Below are 20,656 nucleotides of genomic sequence, written 5' to 3' on the forward strand. Positions count from 1 at the left end.
TTTAAATCAAAAGAGGACAAACTAGTTACTTGTTATGCTGATACAGTAATATGATTTGTAATTATAATTTTCACTAGTGATCACAGACTTTTCAACCTCAATTTTGACCATGTTTCACATTCACCTCGGTGAGAAGCGATTTTTTGAGCTGTTTCACTGGCGTCATTATACTCCTCATGGCCTTTGTACTGCTTACCCAGATGCCTATTGCTCTCTGTTTGAAATGTTTTTGGAAAGACCCGGCCCTCTCCCTATATGACTCCTCCATCCGTGAAAACCTTTCCTCCAGAGCGCAGTCTCACGATCCTCCTTAAATCATCTCCGGAATGTAATCTTAACAGAGTATTAATGGTCTCTCTTTAAAGCAGGGCCAAGACGGCTTCATTAATGCATGGTGGCCTGTAGAAATGCTCCTCTCGGGTCTAATGCAGACAAGTGCTGCACAGAAGACAGGAAACAGTCTAAATAAAAAATGTCTGATGGATTTTAAATGTGGATATTCAATCCTGATCAGGTCTCACTGCTAGAACTGCTTGTTATTTTCATTCTAATCATTTAATAATGTCTTTTTTGGGTGCTACGCCTGTGAAACAGAGGACTTGGCGTTTTTACAGCGTGTGCTGCTATTGATGATGTTATGTGGCTGGAGCGCACGTGCGTCTGTGTTTGTGTTAAAGCGATACGTCTCTCTCTGCATCTGTGTGTTATTGTGCATCTGTGTATGTGTGTTTGTCAGCTGTTGGTTCAGGCCGGGCCCTTTTCTCCTCCCTGATTGGAGAATAGAGGTTGAAAAGCACAGCAGAGCCTCTCTGTGTTCCCGTGAGTAATGCAGGGCCGCTGATCCAGGGTGTGTCGACCCGCCGCCCCTACGCTTTCCCCTCGTCTCCCTGTGGCTTAGTGACTGACAGACCGACTCCAGCTCTTGGCCTACTGTTCACCAAATGCTGTGTTTATAGTTATTCCAAATTGCAAATTTAATCAGAATATTGCAAAAATAACTGTAATCATTTTAAGTGTTTCCATGCAATATGATTATTTTTAAAGGCTTTGGCTTTAAGTGTTTGAGAATGACTAGAGCAACATGTAAGATGCTATACATTGATATTACTGTCACATGACTTACTAAGGCATACATTTTAAATGCACATCTAGGAAGGTATAGGGTACATGTGTTTCCACTGTAGTTTGTGCATGTCTTCTTACTATATAAAAACATTTACCCACCTTAGGCAAGTGGATATGTTTTTATGTGAAAAATTTGCATATAAATAAGTGGATTAAGAACCTCACTATTGTTACCTCAAAAGTAATCTCCTACACTACCAGTCAAAATATTTTAAATGGTAAGATTTTAATGCTCTTTTAAAGAAGTCTCTTTTGCTCACCAAGCCTGCATTTATTTGATCCAAAGTACAGCAAAAACAGTACAATTTTGAAATATTTTCGTATTTCCTTGCTAAATAAAAGTATTAATTTCTGTCATTTCCCAAATCAACATATTACAATGATTTCTGAAGGATAATGTGACACTGAAGACTGGAGTAATGATGTTAAAAATGTAGCTTTGATCACAGGAATAATTTACTTTTAAATATATTCAAGTAGAAAATGGTTATTTAAAATAGTAAAAATATTTTAAAAATTTACTGTTTTGCTGTACTTTGGATCCAATAAATTCAGGCTTGGTGAATAGAATAGCTTTCTTTAAAAACATTAAAAATCTTACTGTTCAAAAACTTTTGACTGGTTGTGTAGGCCTTACGTTTTTTTTTTTTTTTTTTTTTTTTTTTAAACTGCCATGTGGTGAATCCTGGGAATTGGGGTGCACACATAAGAATTAAAAAAAGGTCAGTTTGGTCATGTTCAGATTGTTTCAATCTGGTTTCAGACTGGCTGAAAATTAGAAATTTTGATAGTCCTTGTATCCACTTTATTTTTCAGTTTTTTATTTTTCAGTAAGCTGTTTTCTGTTAATGTGTTAGACTTACGGTTCATAAGCCACCGTAGGGAAATAACGAGAAGAATAATGAGGTGCAGCAAACGGTAAAACTGTTAAAAACATCCTGCATTACTCTAATAGTGGACAGAAAAAAAGCTCAATACAAAGTAAATGTTAACCAGACATTATTACTATTATTATTTTATGATTTTTTAAAAAAAATTCAGATTGCATGCAGTTAATTTTACGTAGTTCTAATGGATCTGTATACATGACAACATACACGACATGACATATGCATGACACATTTTACTATTTAAAAGTTTGGGGTTGTAGGATTAAAAAAAAAAAAAGAAGTCTCTTTTGCTCAACAAGGCTATTTATTTGATTGAAAAACAGTAAAGCAGTAACACTGAAACGTCATTACAATTTAAAATAACTGTTTTTTTTTTTTTTTTTAGGAAATTTATTTTGTAATAAATTACAAAGCTGCATCAGCATCATTACTCCAGTCTTCAGTGCCACATGATCCTTCAGAAATCAGTCTAAAATGCTGATTTGGTGTTCAAGAAACAATTACTGACTCTGCACTGTTTTTTATTTTTGGTTTCTGGCAGTTTCATGTTTAATTACGTTTTTTTCCCCTGACTGTTCCTTTATATAAATGAGAATGCATGAAACAATTGCAGAACATCTGCATTTTAACCTCTTAGCATTCCTGTCAAATTTAATTCAATGTGAAGTGTTCCTCAGGTGGTAAATTGCTAACAGGTTAAGAATGATCCAAACAAATATGCTGCATATAGTATTAGCAGTTTTTGATGTTTATTAAATTGTATCCACTTTATTTTTCAGTTTTTTTATTTTTCAGTAAGCTGTTTTCTGTTAATGTGTTAGACTTACGGTTCATAAGCCACAGTAGGGAAATAACGAGAAGAATAATGAGGTGCGGTAAACGGTAAAACTGCATTACAAACCAGTGTGTTCATAATTAAGATAATACATTAAATAAATATTATGGTAAGACACACCAGTTTGCGGCATCAAGCAGCAAAACGAGCTGTTTTGTACAGATAAAAACAGCTGGAAGCCAGACACACATTTTACACAAATTTAAAACTGGCCACGCCTGCTTTCACAGGAAAAATAAGGTGGATAGTATCAGCAGTTTTGATGTATAATTTCAAAATTAAAGCAGAAACAGAACGGTCTGAACTTAGCTTTGTGAAATTATGCTACATGAAACATCTGCACAAAACAAGAACAGCTGACGGGCGGAATGAGATGCAAATTTACTCTCTGACAGCAGGTGGCGCTTATGGAACAGCAACAATATAGCATTTCCTTGATTAGTGCTTTAAACACAGCAGCACTGCGCTGTTGAACATTATGTGACTCTGGACCACAAAATCAGTCATAATTTCAGATTTATATATCAGCTGTGTATAAATCAATGGAAATAAGCTTTCTATTGATGTGTGGTTTGTTAGGATAGGACAATATTTGGCTGAGATACAACTATTTGAAAATCTGGAATCTGAGGATGCAAAAAAAAATCAATATATTGAGAAAATCGCCTATAAAGTTGTCCAAATAAAGTTCTTAGCAATGCATATTACTAATCAAAAATTAGGTTTTCAAAATTTTACAGTAGGAAATTGACAAAATATCTTCATGGAACATGATCTTTACTTAACATCCTAATGATTTGTGGCATAAAAGAAAAATCAATCATTTTGACCCATACAATGTATTTTTGTCTATTGCTAGAAATATACTCAGGCTACTTAAGACTGGTTTTGTGGTCCAGGGTCACATAATAATATGCATTATGAGGTAAGATGAAAAGAAAATACCATCTATACTTCTAAAAAAACAGTCAGTTTCACTCAGAGATAGATTCATATAAACCCCCAGCCCAATTCTCATGAACAGTGATCTTGCTCTGTCTGCTACAGTTTATCTTCAGCATCTCTGGACTCTGTTAACGGCCATTTAAAGTTAGTTTATTTGTCCTGTTAAAGAATTAGTTGTGTGTTGTTAATATTTCTTTAACCATTAGAAGTGTATGCAGTTAACAGGGATCTGCTCTCAATTCAGAACACTGTCTACGTTGCCAGTAAGTTTATTTATATATTTTTCATTCATACCGTGTGCGTAATTTAAACCAGTTTATCATCTGAACCGGTATATCACCCAGTATTGTACAGTATAGTATTATAGCCTAATATTTTAGGAAAAGAGTCTTTCACATTGGTATCATATGTCTGGGGGTCTTTGACATCAAAGGTTTAAAAACTCCTACCATGGATGAAAGTATGTGTTTCTGGGCAATCTCACATTTGAAAAATGCTTCTGTGGATGAAAATTATGTCCATTACAAATTCATCATGATATACGATCAGCATAGGATAAAATGAAGTGTCATCTCAACGATTTATTTGAAGAACAGGGTGATTACAGTCATTGAGCCATTTTTATCTGTAAAAAAGAAGACAGAATGAAAGATGCAGCGTCAAAGATTCACTTTTATTGAAATTTATGAGACTGATTCAAATCCAATGTGAGTTTATACTGGAAGTTGATATCCCGACTGTTTGACTTGTTGCTTCTGGTGGAAATGAGCGAGCATGTGACTTGTTGTCCTCATGTGGGTGTGAGGGCTGGAGTTGAAATGAATACCAGAAATACTTCTATTATTATCTTTAACATTACTAACGCACAAGCGAGACAGTAATAGGAAACATTTCAGAGTAGAAATTAACATCTGGTATGTGCTTTTATACTATCCAGTACATGAATTCACAGGATGTGTGACCTTTAAAGTGCATTCTGTGTCTCAGTGTGTGTGTGAACAACTTGTATCTGGTCTGGATAATCTATCTGGTTCTCCTGTTTCTGACCCCAGCGCAGGTTCATGAGGCCTGAGGGATGACATACCCCGAGATGAAGTGTGCACAACAAGGACCTCCTTTCTGTATCCCATTAACATCACCTCATAAAATGCTCCTACACGACATGAGCAAACTGACACCCATGTGTTAGCTGGCTCAGCTTTCTGCAGGTATGGCATATTTGGTTTTCATTTAGCCCTTGGCTCGCACGTCGTTGATGGATTGTCAGAAGACGACGTGGTTGCGGGATCAGGGCATGGCATAAGAATGTACCCTGTCCTTTATCAAGCCATTTGTGCATTTCTACAGTATGTCTTGTTTCGCCCTGGCAGTGGTAGCCGCTCATCTGTGTCTTATATTAGCTTAAGGAAACTCACACCTTAGCGGTGCGTCCGTCACATATTTAGAAAATTACTCTGGTACGGAACTTTAAATAGAAGTAAACTGACTGCATAACAGCTGATGTATTCATTAGGCTTTTTTCGCATCTATTACAGAATATACCCCGTCTTAACTGCTAATTAAGGTCATCACAGTTTTGGCATCTGACAGCACATGTCCACTTAGAATGCTGATGTTAACTTCCATTAGAGAGTCAAGGCTTGAGTTTCACACAAGCATCAGGCTCAGGATAATGTGTGTTTGGAGGTGGGGGGGGGGTTCTCCTCCATGGCCTCTGTCATAAACACTGACTTGTTAATCCTGTGGGTCAAATCGCTGGGCTCTTGGAGAGGGGTGAGAGATGCTGAGAATACCTGGCTATATTAAGCCACCCTCTTCATCAAAAACATCCTCTGTCTCTGTTAAAGGAATAGTTCTGCCAAAAAATGAAAATTCTTTTATCATTTGCGTATGTTTCAAAACTGTATGACTTCCTTTCTTCTGTGGATCACAACTTTTTTTGGTCTATACAATGATTGTAAGTGGGGTTCTGTGTTGTTTTGGACCTCACTGACTTTCATCATATGGATCAAAAGAGTTGAAACATTCTTCAAAATATCTTCATCTGAAGAAGAAAGAAAATTATACATGGTTGGAAGGATATGAAGCTGAGTAAATGATGACAGAATTTTCATTTTTAGATGAACTATTCCTTTGAGCTATACAGGATCTGCCCACATTTTTGCAGTCGGGCTTTTAAATAACCTTTATTAAGAACATTAGTATTACTGCATTAAATAATGTGTAGAAGATTGTTAGTTATAATTGATGTAAGAATACAGTAGTCTGTATGTTATGTATGTCTTGTCCGCTGATGTCTTGGAGTATCTTCTGGGACCCCTGGCTGAAAACGAAAAGTAGAAAAGTATAATATGTAAAGACATATATTTAAAGATTAATATGTGCAGCATTTAATAAAATAATGTGTACAATTTAAGATAAAATAATTAGTATTGAGAATATTTTTATGAGACTTTCACTTAAAAATGACACATTAAATTGATTCAAATGTGACAGTAAACTTTCATCAAAGAATCATGTTCCATGAAGATATTTTGTAAATTTCCTACCGTAAATATATCAAAATTATTTTAGTAATATGCTAATATAAAAAATTTGTAATGTGATTAGTAATATGCATTGCTAAGAACTTAATCCGGACAAATTTAAAAGTGATTTTCTCAATATTTAGATTTTTTTTGCACCTTCAGATTCAAGATATTCAAATAGTTGTATCTCAGCCAAATATTGTCCTAATCTAACAAACCATAACATCAAAGGAAAGCTTATTTATGCAGCTTTCAGATGACAAATCTCAGATGATAAATCTCCATTTCTGATTTCTGCAGAATCTTTTGATGCTGAAGACTGGAGTAGTGCCTGCTGGCGGAAAAAAAGCCTAAATGTTAGATATCAGATATCACTCTAAAAAAAAAAATGCTGGGTAAAAACAACCCAATCTGGGCTATTTTGGCAACCCAACACTGGGTCAGATATGGACAAACCCAGCGTTGGGTTAACTCTTTGACCCAATAGGCTGGGTTGTTTTATTTACCTCAACAGTTAGGGTATGCCGAAAAACTCCCATCTCACGTTCTCCCTCAACTTTGAAATCGCCCTATATCGCTGTTTTACCTTTTTTGTTTAGGGTGTTTGGTCTTCTTTGCATGTTCACTTTGCAAAGACTGTGTCTGTACTTCTGAAGTGATGTAGGATGATTTTGAAATGATTTTTGAAGTTGAGGGAGAAAATACGATTGGAGTTTTTCAACATACACTAACTGTCTTGAGCCAGAATACACAGAGTTCAGGCAGAGAAAGGCAAGACGAACGTTTGAGATTAAAAAGTATTTAAATTGTATTTTTTTAATGAAAATAACCGATCGTTTCGCTAGATAAGACCCTTCTTTCCTCAGCTGGGAAAACACAATTTCTTTACGACTGAAGAAAGAAAGACATAAACATCTTGGATGACAAGGGGCTAGTACATTATATGTGAATCTTTGTTTTGGAAGTGGATTTCACGTGAGACTAATAGTCGACTAATGCTTAAAATGAACTACTTGTTGACCAGAAAAATCTTAGTTAAGGGCAGCCCTACAACATAATGACCTAACAGGCATAACCCAGCAATTGGGTTAAAAAGCCCCCAGTGTTTTTAAAGTGATGTAGTACTGAATTGTGGAGTGGAACCGTTAAACAGCTTTTCACCATTTTTGTGTTCGGGGTTTTTTGGGCGAGTTACTTGAGTTACTGTCAGTTACTACAGCGCTGTATATTACCTGGTTGTGATAATTTACAAAACAGCTTGGTCTCCTTATTTAAAGGTATTTGTATTTGACAGTTGAGAGAGGTGGCAGCTCTCCCACGAGTGGGTGTTTTCAGTGCCGACAGCGGACACACCCCATTGTTTGAGAACAGAGAACACTGATTATTTTTTCAAGATTTTGCTAACTTATTTTATTTACTTGCCCTTTTTGTCATTTAAATTTGGCTGGGTGGTTAATAACACATTTTTCTGTATTGTGACAAGCTCAGAACACATATTTAATATTGCTTTACACAGACTTTAAGTATAAATGAAAAGCTGAGAGGACATACATTTGTTCACAATAAAAAGGTTAGCTGTCCTTTCTCTGCACCTGTGTGCAATAGATGTGCTGTGCGGTCTGGAACTCTCATTTAGTCCATTTAGCATCATCAATTTCTAGCAGTCTAGCTGGCCTGGCCCACAATGGGCTAAATTTGGGCACTGATGCCCCTCTTTATCTTCCTGCAACAAAGATGTCAACTCCCCCTGATGTACTCATTCAAAGAGCATTCAGTACAAGTGGGTCAAGGCAGTGGTTAATTCACTAATCCAGCCTGCTCAAGCAAAAGTGTGTTTTGTTTCTTAGGGTTATTTAAGGTTGAATCCTGCCTTTCAGTTTGGTAATTGGTTACAGTCTACGACCACATTTGCCAAAAATTAATCAACACTTTCTCTAGACAGCTCTGGTGCAGCAAGAACACAGCAAACACATTGCTCCATTAATACTAGATTGTTCAATAATATTCACATGTTTTGGTTTTTTTTTTTAAATTAAATTACATAAATTACATTATTTGTTTTAATATGTGTTAATTATTGATGCCATGCATAAAGTTAAGTGTATGAGAATAAAGCCTTTGTTTATCTAAAGACTGAAAATATGCTATTTACTATAGATGTGTAAATAAAACACACTTTTGACATGCTAATATATACAGTGAATGCAAAATTAATGCTTTTTGTGAACCAAACTCATTTAAGCTCATTATGTTCATGATAATAGTGTCGCCGTAAGTAAACACTCCATTTTCCTGTACCCCGTAGCTCACAAATGCATACAAAAATGGTCTTTGTGTCTAGCCAAACTAAGAGTGCTTGCTGTACATGCTCAATAGACATTTTATATTTAAATTTTCAGAAAAGTACTGTTTACAACTAGGCTAGACTCATTAAATACGATGTTAAACTGCCCCTCTTATTTTGGAGCTGTCAGTTGTGTATGCTGGGTAAACTACGTGGAGCAGTTATTCTGTGCCAAATGTGGAAGAGCATGGTTTTGGCAAGAAAACTCAATTTCTACTTGGTTCAAGCATTGTGGACATGATGAACATAGTGATCCCTGTATTTTTAAAATGTCTTAGCAAGTTAAACCTTTCTGGCACTGATACAAGCTGTGAAAATGCACATTGTTTGGCGTTTGGAGTAATGGAGTAAACACATTTGTTAACTGTATGAAAGTAAAGTATAATGACTTTTTAAATGAAAGGCATTTTATAAAGAAATCATTTTAAGGATTTTTTTTAAACAAAATTTTTAATGCATACAATAAAATAATGTAAAAAAGTCCACATTTTGCTTTTATTTGGCATTATTTTATTGTATGCATTAAAGCAGACACTTCTCAGCACTGAACAACATTCTTAGTCTTATCTGCCTCAGATTAATTTAATGTAATGCACCTGTCTGTTAAATTTGCTGATTCTGAAATAAATATTTATGCATGCAACTGTCTCAGCAAATCCAAGGGATATCAGAACGCAGAAACATCTAGTATAAATTGCTGCACTATTTATTATTTATTTTAGAGAACAGCTGAAATGATGCCTCGCCTGTGGTTCACTGTAAAAAAACAATTTGTTGAGTCAACTTAAAATAATTTATCCGGCTGCCTTAAAATTTAAGTGACAACTTAGATATTTGGGTTGATTCAACTTAAAATTTTAAGACAGCAGGAAACTTACCCAGCTTTTAAATTTAACAAACTCATTTTTTTTGTCACTTAGTACAACTTAACATTTCAAGTTGACTAAACTTATTTGAGTTGACTGAACTTAAAATTTTAAGGCAACATGGTAACACATTATTTTAAGTTGACTCAACAAATTGTGTGTGTTTGTTGTTTTTTTTACAGTGTTCCCATGGTAGGGTTTATAATGATTCTTTTTTTTAAATGTAATTATAATTAACATGTACATGTAGTGAATTTAGCTAAGTGACATTAAAAAGTGCTTTATCTTGACCTATGGCACTGTTGTGGTCAAAAAATGACCAAGATATTTGACTTATTTTTTTAATCACAATTTCACAGCAAACTTAATGCATGCAAAATTTTTACTTGAAGGTATCTTTTTTTTTAGGTTTGTACATACGTTGTCAAGCTCCACAATTTGTATCTGTTATGCATAAAAGCTTATGCTTTTTTGCCAAGCCACCATTTTAGTATTTTTTTCTTAATCTATATAATTTTCTAGATGATTAAATTCCATTTTATTTGAGTAGTAGTTTTCACAGTACACATTATTCCACAGCAGCTTTACTGAAAATGAAAAAATAGAGAAATTGTTAATATACATTTATGAAATTATTGTAATATATAATTATGTAATGCAATTGAACTTACTGGTTTTTAAAATGACTTAAAATAAAAAAAGATCTTACAAATTGACTATAGGAAATTAATTTGGCCACTCCTGTCTGGGATATGAAAATGTTTTTGGCTGGCCAGTTGGATTGGCAGTAAACAGACTTTACCACACAGTCGGTTCTTACTCTCCAGTGTGTTTATGACTGCTCATATTACATATCATTTAAACTGTTACAAGCACAAGTCTTGACCACATTAGGGATTCGAAAAAGCCTAGTTCTCAGGAAGTTGTTTTGTCCTTTTTTGATCAATTGAGTCATTGGTAAAAGGCCTGAACCCAGAGAAACTCATGCCATGGAGGTTTGATAAATACTGTTTTCAAACAAATTTGTTCCTTGTAAAAATTCATACTTTTTTCCTTTTATAAACAATTTGTGCACTTTATGTCATGATCATTTTCAGAACTTCCTAATCTGATTTGATTTCATCTCAACATTTTTATGAATGACAACCTGTCGTCTTTATGTTCGATTGGCCAGACACTTTTTGGAAACCACCTCAATTTGCCTGCCAAACGGGAAGTAACTCGAAAGTAGAGTCCAGGTATCACATGACATATTCATGACAGATGACAGATTGCGTCTACATGAAGCAAAATGTGATTTGAATAAAAGATGTTTTGTCTATTTCTTTAAAAGGCTATTTTTTCCTCCCTTGACAGACATGCTAGGAGGGAATACAGAGAAAATTGTTTGCCTCAAACTAAAAATACATTTGGTGGTAGAGCACACCACAAGGCTGAAGACCGCTGGCTGGGTACATCTGAACGTGTCATTTGTATCGTGTTCGCTATAGGATTTCAGTCATATATCATATATATATATATAATGTCTGTTCCTGCACATCACTTGGTTTTCGGTGATATCTTTCTACTGCCGCTTTCTCTTTTTCTATCTCACCACTGCTGCCGCTCTATTTTTCACTTTAAAAGCAGATTTCTTCAGCCCTACTCATCTTGTTTCTTACATTTGATAGGATCTTTCGTTTCTCCTGGCAAATCTTTCACTGTTCGCATAAAGTTTTGGCGGAGGTCTAACAGACCACAGGGCATGTTTGCGAATCATTTTAATCACGAGGTGTATGATTTATTCTGGCACTCCTTATTCCATCCAGCAGAGGCTCAGTAGAGATTGTATATCTTGGTTACGTTTGCTTAGCATTAATAATGCTTCTAGAAATATGTATGTGTACACCCGCATGAGCGTACTATATAAATATATGCATAGCCAACAATTTGCCAATTACACCCGGGTGAAACTACTGCAGTATGTAAAACAAACTTGAAAAGAAGTACTTTGATTGTGGTTAGGGCTTTCATGTAGTTTACTCAGTTGGAGCTAGATGGTGCCTACAGGCCTGAGGCCTCTTCCTGCTGCGGAGAAGAAAACATCATTTTGTGTCTGTAGCAGGCACCAGAAACAACTCCACTTTGAACAACTGAAAGGCTGAACTTCTGTGTTCTGTTAAAATACCGGCTTCATTTTAAGTCAGGATCGTCATGCACCTATTTTTGCAGTCCTGGCTCACTCTATGCTTTTGAGATAAGACATGACCATAATTGCACTGTTGCTGTATGGAAAAGATCAGCTTTTGGGGATATATATATAGGGTACAACGGGGCTAAAGGTGCCTTTGATATTATTTTCCTCTAAATCACTAGATGGCAGAAAAACATCCACTTTTCGAGATACACGTGCAAATTTGTCTGATCCTTGATACGATTGTCTATTTTGTGCTTTCTTGATCTAGTATTTGATGTTTTTAAAAAATGTTGCAGATTTAAAGCAACAGTCCTTTTTCCTTTTTTTTTTGAAAATAGGCTCATTTTCCAACAGTTGAGTTTTAACGTTTTCAAATCCATTCAGCCGATCTCCGGGTCTGGCAGTAGCACTTTTAGCATATCTTAGCATAGATTATTGAATCAGATTACACCGATAGCATCTCACTCAAAAATGACCAAAGATTTTCTGTATTTTTCCTATTTAAATCTTGACTCTTCTGTAGTTACATCGTGTACAAAGACAGACAAAAAATGAAAAGTTTTGATTTTCTAGGTCGATATGGCTAGGAACTATACTCTCATTTCGGCGTAATAATCAAGGAACTTTGCTGCCATACCATGGGTGCAGGAGGCGCACTGATATTACGCAGTCAACTTTGCTGGCTGCAACTCTGCATCTATACAAACTTAGTGCCGGTCACTTTTAGGTGCTGCGTAATATCATTGCGCCTGCTGCACCCATGGTACAGCAGCAAAGTTCCTTGATTATTACGCCAGAATGAGAGTATAGTTCCTAGCCATATCAACCTAGAAAAATCACAACTTATCATTTTCCGTCAGTCTTAGTACACGATGTAACTCAGACCCGGAGATCGGCTGAATGGATTGGAAAACTGTAAAACTCAACTGTTTAACTCTAGAGGAGTTGGAAAATGAGCCTGTTTTCAAAAAAAGTGGATTGTTCCTTTAAAGCAACAGTTTTTAAATAATGAAAGAATATGTAAAAGTATGGTATTTGGGGTAAAAAGCACCCCTGCTGTTGGGGCTAAAAGGCACAATAATTAACATGATAATTAATAGAAGGCTGGCTTTGACATGGTTAGATTCAGATGTTAAATATCATATATTATGTTGGGAATGATTATGTTTAGAATAAAACCATCATATTTAAAAACATGACATTAATCATATCATATAATAAAATATCATTTGTTGTTACTGCTGTAAATCTATATTCAATTATTATGAGATCTCTTTCAATGCTTTCAGAATCTTTATATTTTAAAATGATTTTGTTTTGTCGGTGCTGATAGCCTCGTGGGCAGTGTGTTGACATGCAGCGCCATTGCGCTTTGGGCGTCCCGTGTTCGAGTCCCAGCTCGCAGACATATCCCGATCCCATCCTTCCTCTCTCTCCCACTTTATTTCCTGTCTCACTACTGTCCTATCAATAAAAAGGCAAAAATGCCAAAAATAAATCTTAAAAAAGAAAGAAAAAAGATTTGGTTCTGTATTTTAAAATATATGTTTTATATGGACATATTTTAATGACAGTATATTTATTGAACAAAATAAATTATTTTATTTATCAAAATAAGCAGAAAATAATACAAACTTTGTTAAAGTGATTGGTTTGAACAAATACTAACTTTAAACATTATTTTAGCTAAAGTATTTATATCAATACTGTGTGCCTTTTACCCCATGCTAGTGAGCCATTTACCCCGTGTGTGGGGTAAAAGGGCCCCATTGCCACCTCATACATTTGCTTATACTTAGTTCATACTTTAAATGTAAGATTTTTAAACCAAATAAACAACTTGTATGGTTTATTTTCACACAAAATCTGTTGCTCCATAAATGTTCAGCACAAACGTATATATTTTTCTGTAATCATACTTTGGGTGCAGTGAAAAGCACATTTTTTTCTTAGGGTGTGCCTTTAGCCTCTTTGTACACTATATTTTAGTACTTCAGGTTCACTCTGAAAAATAAAGGTGCTTTAAAAGGTTCTTCACAGTGAAGCCATAGAAGAACCATTTTTGGTTCCACAAAAAAACATTCAGTCAAATGTTCTTTATAGAACCATCTCTTTCTTACCTTTTTATAATCCGAGGAACCTTCTTTCGCCACAAAGAACATTTTGTGACACAAAGGGTTCTTCATGGAACCATTTAGACAAAAAAGGTTCTTCTATGGCATTGTGAAGCACCTTTATTTTTAAGAGTGTTTAACCTAAATGAAAATAATACATTTTATGTAGCAACTAGCTGACATGATATAACATTAAAGGGTTAATTAATTAATTTCTGTCATTAATTACTCACCCTCATGTCATTCCAAGTCTGTAAAACCTTTGATCATCTTCAGAACACAAATTAAGATATTTTAAATGAAACCTGAGAGCTTTCTGACCCTGCATAGACAGCAACACAATTGATTTTAGTTTTAATTAACAATAATACCACGTATAGCCCCCTCTTTCTATATATAGCCCCACATAAAATTATTTTGAGTAATCAGCGGTAACAATGAACTAAACACATGCAGTTAATCTGGCCATGAACGGATGTAAACATGCTGTGAAGCATTAATATCTAACGGTTTCCAGATAAACAAATTCCTCATTGTGATTGTGAGTCAGTGTGGCTTAGGAGGTGTGTCTGTGCTGAGTCACCAGATCTGTGTCACCTTTCATTTCTCACCGCCTTCTAGTACTCTTCCCCACCCAGTCACAGACCACTGCCTCTTCACTCCTCAACAACACACAGCTGCTGAATCACACACACACAAGCTATTCATGAGCATTTGGGATCGCTCAACAAGTTTTCACTCGTCGTCATTATGCATGTTCGTTTGTAAAAAGTGAGAGTGTGATTCATGTGAGTGTGTGTGAAATCTGGATTTGGGTGCATCATAAAACCACATGCGTGTCATCACTTTCTGTGAATACTCCTGCGAGCTTGATCAATATTACATACTACAGCCTCTGAAGTAGTGTGTGATACTACATTGGCTTTAATAACAAGCATACAAATGTGTGGATGGCTTCTATTTCTTTCAAATTAAACAGTGACACAACCCAAAATACCGCTATACTTCTTTCTCTATGTTCTGGTGACGCCTTCACATACTGTATGCAACCTGGGTGTGATTTTTGACTTAAAGCCCATATCAAGTCTTCCCATCTGCACCGCCAATCCTTCGTTTGTCCTTCACTTCAGCTTTAAAGTTACCAAAATTGTTGTTAAGCATGCATTTATGGCCTCACAGCTAGATTACTGTAACTCCTAAACTCTTACTCATTAAACTGCTTGAATAGTTAATTTGTCCTAAACTTTGCAGCCCCATAATGCTTCCATTGTCCTCCATGGGCAGTATAGGAACTTCAGCATCACTGGCCTAAAATTCTGGGATATCGTCCTCTAGTATCTCTCCTAAATGTCAAAACTCAGTTGAACTCAGTTTTGTTTGCACAGTGTTATTCAAATGTTTGTAATCTTTAATTCCCTCTAGTGCTGAACCGTTTCTTTTCAATACACATTTGTTTTTTTTTGTATTAGTTGTTTCTTTTTCTTTCGCTCACAGCGCTGATGGAACGAGACGTGGCACAACAGTCCGCCTGTGTGCGTAATCAAACAATTAAACAAATGAGTTACTGTGAACTTATGTTATGTAATGATATGGAAATATACTGACTTAAAGCCATTTTTGCAAAATTATTCAGTGCTTTACTTATAATAATGCAAATGTCTTGAACTATCTTCAGTTGCTTTTTTCTCAGCAAATATTGGTAGCGATTAATATTGTGCAAAGTCTAACATTTAAAATGACAGTAGTCAACATTTATAGTGGATCAAAAAAAAAAATTAAATTTGTCCTAGGACAAGAACGGGTATTGTTTTGGTTTTATTACAGGTTTTTATCTCCTCCAAAATGGTACACTGTTGTTCTGTTGTCTGTGGTCAGTAAGATGTTTTCATGTTTTTCTTTTATATTTATTTTTGGCATTTTATGCCTTTATTTTAATTGAGTGGACATGAAGCGAAGTGGGAGAGAGAGAGGGCGAGGGGTTCGAGAAGGTCTGTGAGCCAAGACTCAAACTATGAACGCCCGATGCGTAACGTGGCGTGATGCCCACGAGCCTATCGGCACTAACATGTCTTTGTCTTTTTGAAGTCTCATGCTCACCAAGGCTTCAGAGATTTGATCAATAACACAGTAAAACAACAATATTTGGAAATACCAATACAATTTAAAATAACTGTCTTCTATTTCAATATATATTTTTAAATATAAGTAATTCTTGTGATGTCAAAACTGAATTTTCAGCATCATTACTCCAGTCTTCAGTGTCACATGATCCTTCAGAAATCATTCTGATATTCTAATTTGCTGCTCAAGAAAAATTACTGATTATATCAATGTTAAAGACAGCTGTGCTGCTAAATATTTTTGCAGAAACCATTTTAATATCTTTTGATAAACAGAAAGTTCCAAAGAGCCTTTTTTTTAATAGAAAACTTCTGTAACATTATTAATGCCTTAGACACTTTGATCAAGTTATTGTGTCCTTGCTGAAAAAAGTATTATTTAATTTTAAAAAGGGTCCCACTTTTTATTAGGTGACCTTACAGTATATTAATCATTGATACAATGCACTTATTGTGTACTTACAAAAAAATAATGCATGTAATTACATCTGTAATTCATTTCTGTAATTGCATTTATAGTTACACTGTTGAGCCATGCCTTACACCATAACACACCATTAAACCTACCCATACCACCAGTCCTGTCCCTAACCATACCCGTATCCCACCTCAATAGCAGCAAAAGTGTTTTGCAGTACAATATGAACACAGTAAGTACGTTGTACTTATTTTTTAAGTAAGTACATAGTAGTTAAAGCCACACTTTAAAAAAATGAATGTAATTTTAACAGTAAAAGACAGTAGAAATGCTACAGTAAACACCTATTAATTGGTTAATGGTAAGTTCCCCTACTACATACAGTGAAAAACTGTACTGGACATTACATGTCATTTTACGGTAGTATACCGTCTCTGGAAGTGAATTTACAGTGAATAATTCCCTGCATTACATTTCACATTTAATGTTTTTTCTTTGAAATAACTGTTTCTCTTAGTTTTTTCTTATCATTTGTGTGCATTAGGGCTGTATGTTACAGCTAATGTTATTAAATTAATGTTTATTGCATTATTTAAGTTTCATGTATTAAAAACCTGCTTGTGATGAGCTTTGGTTTGTCGTGTGACTTTCTCATCACCACCTGCTTTTGGTGTTTATTAGTGTATTACGAAGGTACAAAACAGATTTCAGTACTTCAATAGGTTGGTAATTACGGTAATGAAATTATCGTATTTAAATGTAAATTTAAGTTAAATCTGTTAAACCTAAAAGGTTGCTACCGTATTTTTACGGTAAAATTCTGGCAACCACAGCTGCCAGTTTTAACGGATTTTTTTTTTTTTTTACAGTGCACCTCATACAAAGGGGGACCAAAAAAATACTGACCCTAAAGTCTTGAACAGTAGAGTAGATAATATTTATTGCACACAGTATATAATTTAGATTTCAACATGTAAAGTGTCTGAAATATTGCTTTAATATCTTTAATGGTCTTTAATAGCCATGCCTTTCTCTGTGGCTTATTTTTGCACAGGGACGTCCTGGCCGGAGGGAAATGCACCATTTCCAGCGTGCTGTGATAATAGCGAAGTGCAAATGAGACGTGTGGGACAGCAGGCGATCTCAAAGAGGAGCTCGAGATTCCACAGGCTTACATGCATCCTCTCCGAGCTGAGTCACTTTTTCTCTCGGCCTCTGTGCAAGCTATTACCTGCCCCTCACCAAAACGTGGGACGATACGGACCGTTTATTGAATTTGTCAGTGTGATTTCCATGTGACATTATAATAAGCGAGAATCTGCTGTGATCATGAAGCAGGCTCAGCTTTTGCTCTGCCTGGCTAAGCTCAAGCTAAGAACGCCTACAGGGTAATACAATCACGTCCAGAAGAATTGGACGACTTACTAGAAAGTTTTGGTAGAATGAATGAGCTCAAGCTGATATTTGACAACACCGCTTTGTCCCAAAGGTCTCCTGACAAGCTCTAAAAAGACATAACCTCAAGCAGGGGAACGTCATTCAGTGTTCACAAGGCTTACATTGACTAGTGGATGTGACAAAAAGCAGTCGGATTCAGAGCAGAATGAAGTCAGAGCTGGTTTAAAGAGAAAACGTACTTTGCATTGCATTAATGAAAGGAAAGGGTGTATTTACTCAACTGCTTATTAACATAAACCACATATAGTGTGTTTCGCATTAAGTTACACAAGATCTTTTGACAATTCTTTGACTGTGTTGAAAAGAGCACAAATCGAACTAGCTAAATTAGGAACCTGTGTTTGAAAAAGGAGGCTCTGAAAAGCATTTCACAAGAAGGCTTTCTTATTCTCTGTTACATTAGAGCATGCATGTGCATTAAGCCCTGCTCGGTCATGTCTGTCCACGCAGGGACGCTGAAAATTGCAAGAGCAATAAGGATTTTTAGGGGCATTATGACTGGGTTAATAAAACACAGCTGCCCCTAAAAGTCCCTCATTTTTCTTGCTGCCTTTTGGGTCCTCTTCCTAGACTCACATTTCAACAGCACGGAGCCGGCTTTCGATCCGGCGGCTGGGTGTTGCTGAGAGCTGGACACCCTTTCCCTCCCTTGGGAGAGCGCAGACATGGGGCTGCTGTATCGCTTCCTTGCCTCTGGAAGGCTGAAAACGAGCAAGACCCTGTTTGTCAGCCGTCCAACAAGTGAAAAGTTTAAATTAAGAAGAGAGTGAGGGGAATTTTAGCCTCCCTCCTCCCCCCAAGCATGCATGCCAGGGGTTTATAAATTGCCCTTATAAAAAAAGGGGTTTGCTCTGGGATTTAAGTGGGTAGCCGAGAGAGGTGAATGAGTTCAGTGCATTTCGGAGCGGGATTCTTTCCTATTCGGATTGGTATTTCTGTGTTTATACATGCACTGCAAACATGCCCATTACACAGCGTGAGGGTCCTGCCAATATTACACTCATGAGCTACAGAAATGTTTGTAAAATATTAGGAAATACTAAATTGATAGGACTAAGTGTGCAAGTTAAGCAAATCACACTAGAATAGATAACAATGTGCTCAGTCAAAAACGAGCCACTATTTTAACTATAGCAAGAGAAAACTTTTGGCACATGCAGACCTAAGCATACAATGTTTTAAACTTGCAACAGTCGGATATTGCATAGCGAATCCTCGACAGAATTCTTTGAGCAAACCATTTTACTAAATTATGTCAATTATTGTAATATAGACCGTATGTTTCCCACCCATTGAACATCTAAATATATATATATATACATATTATTAATATGTATATGTGTATCATAATATACCTATTCAGACAGAAATAAGTGAGGATGATTACATGAGCCAGAAACTGGGACTTTGTAGGCCAGTTGAGAGTAAATTTAACTACTCACCTTGCCCGCAAAGACCCAACCTCTAACACATTAATGTCTTTAACCCCAGATATACATCATTTATTATTCAACATCAGTTGTGTTTATTTTAGAATGAATAACCCTAAAACTACGCAATTCCACTAAACAGTAACCCATTTTAACATACTTTGCCTGTTTCATTCCTACATAGATCTATGATAACAAAGTCAAATAATAAAGAACTATTATAAAAACTATATATATATAAATATATATATATAAAAAATGAGTAGGAACGTACATAAAAAGCACATTTTGATTCTTATCAACAATTAGCAACAACACATTAATTTACCTCTGCTCGACTTCCATTGTTTGAGCGCTGAATCAACCCAGCTCGTATTTGATTTACGTCCACTGATTTGATTCTACGTATTGACAGTTGTAGAAAAGTTTGTCGATCGTACGGTCCAATTCTGGTTCCGACTGCTGTCACACGACTGGGATAAAGATGTCTTCTTCGCTAAAGCCCGCACATAAGTTTCTTCTGAGAAGATATGCGTGTTTTTTCTTCTCTCGGATGCGCCGAGATTTAATCAAGTTCACTCGTCTGTATCGTAGTCATGACTGTCACCGCCGCCTTCTTAAAGGATTTACCTGGATTCTGCAGACTCGTGTGCCATGTGCCGTGCGACAGCAGCAGCAGCAGCAGCGAGCGGAGATATCGTGCAGTTCTCAGGCCCTCCCCAAAATGGAATTCTAGGTAGCACATGCATTTATGAATGTGTCACACTCACCTACTTGTCTTTTAGCCTCTGGTTTCGGGCACGACAGCTGGAAAGTTTATTGCTGGGTCGCATTTATGAAATAAATGCGAAATGTCTGCGTGGTATCGGGAGGCATCCAGTAAATGTCTTTAATGTTGCAAACATATACACTGAGTCCCACAGAGAAACAGTAGTTGTGTTGTTTGATTCGAGCCTTTGCAGTTTATAATTTTAAGCCGTAGAAAATTCACTGTCATGGCTTATATTAGCTGCGCACTATGGCCGTTCAATAGATCTGTTTTAATTTGGAGCGCCAGCGTCATCTTGTGGATACATGCGTGTCCAACATTACAACATTACACACACACATTTACATTCTAACACTCTTGCAATCATTTTGTTAAACCTTCTTAACAAGGTCGGAAATTAACGGGGTTGTTCAGCGGAAATGGAACAGAAATGTCCCATAAATTCAAGGGGCAAAAAATGGCCCTGCACTATTAAATAATAAGTTTGCTTTTACGCGGTTTTGTGCAGTGCTGAACCTTTATGGAAGGACAAGTGGTTCAAAAACACGTGGATTTTAACACGCCTACAACACGTAAAATTAGGGTGACCACCCGTCCCGCTTTGCGTTGTACCGCACAGCATTTTCACCCCTTGTCCC

General features: G+C 36.1%; 1 long non-coding RNA gene across 1 annotated transcript; it reads right to left on the reverse strand.

The window, feature by feature from the left end:
- Positions 1 to 4,781: 4,781 nt before the first annotated feature.
- LOC127163509 (uncharacterized) lies at positions 4,782 to 20,272 on the reverse strand. Its single transcript, XR_007827493.1, has 2 exons — positions 19,578 to 20,272; positions 4,782 to 6,118 (listed from the first exon to the last, which is right to left on the reverse strand). It is a non-coding gene; the product is annotated as an uncharacterized LOC127163509 (long non-coding RNA).
- Positions 20,273 to 20,656: the final 384 nt, after the last annotated feature.

Source organism: Labeo rohita, chromosome 3 (genome assembly GCF_022985175.1).
Source record: "Labeo rohita strain BAU-BD-2019 chromosome 3, IGBB_LRoh.1.0, whole genome shotgun sequence".
NCBI lineage: Eukaryota > Metazoa > Chordata > Actinopteri > Cypriniformes > Cyprinidae > Labeo > Labeo rohita.